This window comes from Otolemur garnettii, unplaced genomic scaffold (genome assembly GCF_000181295.1).
Source record: "Otolemur garnettii isolate 467f Iridium unplaced genomic scaffold, OtoGar3 scaffold00060, whole genome shotgun sequence".
Classification (NCBI taxonomy): Eukaryota; Metazoa; Chordata; class Mammalia; order Primates; family Galagidae; genus Otolemur; species Otolemur garnettii.
The window spans coordinates 640,896-644,986 of record NW_003852455.1 but is presented as its reverse complement, the minus strand read 5'-3'; positions in this window follow the sequence as shown (position 1 = coordinate 644,986).

Sequence of the window (4,091 nt, the reverse complement as noted above, 5' to 3'; positions counted from 1 at the left end):
TGATGCCATGGCACTCTACCCAGGGGGATAGCTTGAGGCTCCCTCTCAAAAAAATAAATAAATAAATAAATAAAGTGAGACTCTGTCTCTACCAAAAAAAAAAAAAAATTTTTTTTTGTAAGGATGGGGGGCTTGCTCTGTTGCCCAGTCCGGTCTTAAACTCCTGGCCTCAAGAAGTCCTTTTGTCTTGGCTTCCCAAGTGCTAAGATTATTGGCATGAGCCACTGCACCCCACCTGCATTGCTCTATAATGGATACTTTTATGTGTAATAATGAAAAATAATAAAGTTTTCATGGTATAATTTCAAGATTATAAGAGAATTCATTTTGTTCTTTTCAAAATCCCTCAAATAATACTGGCAAACTGTTCTAAGCTGATTTTTTTCCCCACTGTAATTTATTCGAATTTACAGAAGAATAGAAGCAATGTGATTTTTATAAAATTCCCTCCTTAAAAAATGAAAATTACTTTTAGGGAATTTTTGGATGAAGCCAAAAGAATTATAACTTAATGATACTGGTCAATAATAATAATAGCCCTTGAGGTTGCAAAGGCATCTTATAGATGTTTGATCTCAATATTTGTAACTGTTCTATGTAACGACCATTTATATTCCCATCGTACAACCAACTTTTCTGTCCCTGAATCTCTGTATCTATTAAATGGTAACTCTCCATTCCCCCTTCTCCCCAGCCCCTCTGGTAATCATTATTCTTTCTCTATGAATTTGTCTATTCTAAGTACTCATACAAGTGGAACCATGTCAGACTTGACTTTTTGTGTCTGGCTTATTTCACTGAACTAAGGTTTTCAAGGTTCATCATGTTATATCCTATATCAGAATCTCTTTACTTTTTTATTCTATTTATTTATTTACTTTTGAGACAGAGTCTCACTTTGTTGCCCATGGCATCATAGTTCACATCAACCCCAAACTCTTGGGTTCAAGTGATCCTCTTGCCTCAGCCTCCCAAGTTGCTGGGACTACAGGAACCCACCACAACGCCTGGCTATTTTTTGGAAATGGGGTCTCAGTCTTGCTTAGGCTGCTCTCAGACTCCTGAGCTCAAGTGATCTACTCGCCTAGGCCTCCCAGAGCGCTAGGATTACAAGTGTGAGCCGTCGCACCCTGCCTTCATTCCTTTTTTGAAAGATAAATAATATTCCGTTATATGTATGTACTGCATTTCGTTTCTCCTTTCATCCATTGATGGGCATTTATGATAGTTTGTTTCCACCTTTTGGTTGTTGTGACTAATGCCATAATAATAATAATAAAGACCTTGGTGTGCAAATAACTGTTCAAGTCCCTGTTTATTATTTCAATTTTACAGAAAAGATCCAAGACTCAAAAAGGCCAAAGTGAATTGCTCAAGTTGTATAGCTTGTATTCAGTGAAACCAAAATCAGAACTGAGTTCAGGCCCAGGTAGGAGGTTCTAGATGTTCACCTGTGTGGGAGAAGTGAGTGCTCACCTGGGGTGCACAGGTATGTATGTGTTGGTAAACAGGTATCCCATGAGCCCTGACCTAGCCCCCCTCTTGGTATTCCCAGGGTCCCCACCATGCTTCAGCAAACAAAGAGGAGAGGTAACACCTGACTCAGCAGAGCCCCCTAGGACTCTCCTTCTAGTGACAATGCCTAATGACAATGTGCCACGTGGTGCTTGACATTCTGAATAGCACCCCTCAGAGCCACGGCCTTCTGCAGGGATGGATAAGACATGGGTCTGTTAGATGTCTTCAGAAGGAGCTAGAGAGCCTCGAAAAAACCTGGGGATTTAGAAAGAACTAAGAAGCCAAATGGACAATTTGGTTTATGGACCCGAGGCAGGGCCCAATAACCTAGAACAAGAGTAAGGCCACTGGAGAGTCCCATGAGGCAATCTCAGGACGCCAGACCTGAAGGTGGCCCAGCACCAGGGAGGGAAAGACCTATGTACCATGGATCCTGAAGGCTGAGAGACAGAGCTCAGCCTTGGCACCCAAGGTGGGACCAAGAGAGGAGACCCTGGAAAGACAGGAGGGACCTGAGGAATTAGGGCTGGACCAGGAGAAGGGCTTGCCTTCTGTCATGTGCCCTTCTAGGGGGCTAGGAGGAGTCAGTTTCCAGGCTGACATCCGAAATGGAGTGACATGAGCTTTTAGGAGGGCATGATGTGTATCCCAAGATGAGCCCCTGCCAACACTGTGGGCGCTGGGCTGCTCCAGACACTTAGGTCCTGCTTGAGGAGAGCCAGAATGAGAAGACAGAGCCCCTTCTGAGGAAAATCCTTGCCTGATTCTTATTTTTCTTGGAGGTGGCAGCAGAAAGTTGCTTGGGGCACGTGGCACAGCACCTGACCTAGGCAACCTTTTAGGTTGGGGGCCGAAGAAGAGCCTGTGACCCCACAGGGCTTTATTGCCACTAGAGCTGAGCCCGTCACTGGTCCCAACCCTGATCCTCAGGTCCACCTTGTGGTGAGAACCATGACAAAGCTGTGCTTCCCCCTTCGTCCCCTTTTGGGAGGCTGAAATCACTCACGCATTTACATGAGAAAAGACACGTGGTTTGGTCTCAGCATCTGACTCCATTTGCTCTGGAAATTGGTTGGTTTTGCCTACTCACATTCATTTCTCCTTCTGTAACAACTCCTCAATTCCCTTTTGAGAAAACTACCCCTTTTCTTTCTTCTAAAAGTTTTTATTTATTTATTTATTTTATTTATTAAATCATAGCTGTGTACATCAATGCAGTCATGGGGTACAATGTGCTGGTTTTATATAGCATTGGAAATATTTTCATCAAACTGGTTAACATAGCCTTCACGGCACTTTCTTCGTTATTGTGTTAAGACATTTATATGCTACATTTGGTAAGTTTCACATGTAGCTAAAAGTTTTCGATTATGGTTAAAGTACACATAGCATAAAAGTTACCGTATTAACTGTTTTTAAAAGTACAGTTCAGTAGTGTTAAATGCATTTACGTTGTTGTGCAAGCAACCCCCTTCCTTTCTTAAAAAGTTTAAAATGTTTTGGGGGGTCTTATCCCAACTCCTGGTTCGAGGGTCGGGCTTGTGAACAAGGGTGGGTCCATTAGAGCTCCCCATTTCCCTAACCACAGTGATTGGATTATAACAGGCACACCACGGAAGCCAAGCCCATGAGAATCCATCCAAAGATATTATAGTTACTAGAAGTAATGGGAAAAATGCTTTGTCTTTCTGCTTCAGAGACCACACTGATGGGAATTATACTTGGCACCACAGGCAGCCATCTTTGCCACCAACTCAGGAGGTGCCTGACAGTAAAACCTACACAGAGAAAGGCAAAGCTGGGGAATGGAGACAGATGGATTGCTGGCAGCGCTGTTTGAACATTTGGATGCAGACATGCCTGAAGCTATTGCCCACAGACTTTTCAGTTATTTGAAATAATAAATACGCCTTTTTTTGTTTTTTGGTGAAGCCCATTTAATTGGGTTTTTGTCATTTGCAACAAAAAGGATCCTACCTAATAATCTGATCCCTGAACTCAGGTTAAGAGTTGTTTGTGAGGCTCTGTAAGATCCATCCATCAGTGTCCTTTTTGCATCTTCTCATGTTTCTGAGCTTTCAGAAATCATCACCTAACCTAACCCAGAGCACCCCCCAAAGTGCGTGTATAACACCTGTTTGATGATAAAGTTATGAAGAATGGTATGTGTGTGTGTGGGGGGGGGGAATGAGTATAATAAGGAAGCTCTACTAAAGGCAAAAATAAAAAATTAAAAACATTTGTCTCTGAATGTGCAATGACACACCAATGAGCATCTGTGAGCAGAGACACCTGTAACTATGTTATAGACAAGCATGTCTTAAGAAAGATGGTATTTTTCTGCCCTGGTTGAAAGCCCATCCTCTCCTAACTTACATGGCTATAAAGGAGATCTGAGCATGACGTAAGGCACGTTAGTTGTCCATAGAAGAGTCTAATTTCCACTTGCTAGTGTGGCTGCATACTGCAGCCAGGATGCAGGTTCTAGTCAACACCAGCAATGCTTTTCCAAAAGAGTCAACCAGACCAGAGATAGGGCAATGCATTTCTTTTCTTTTCTTTTTTTTTTTTTT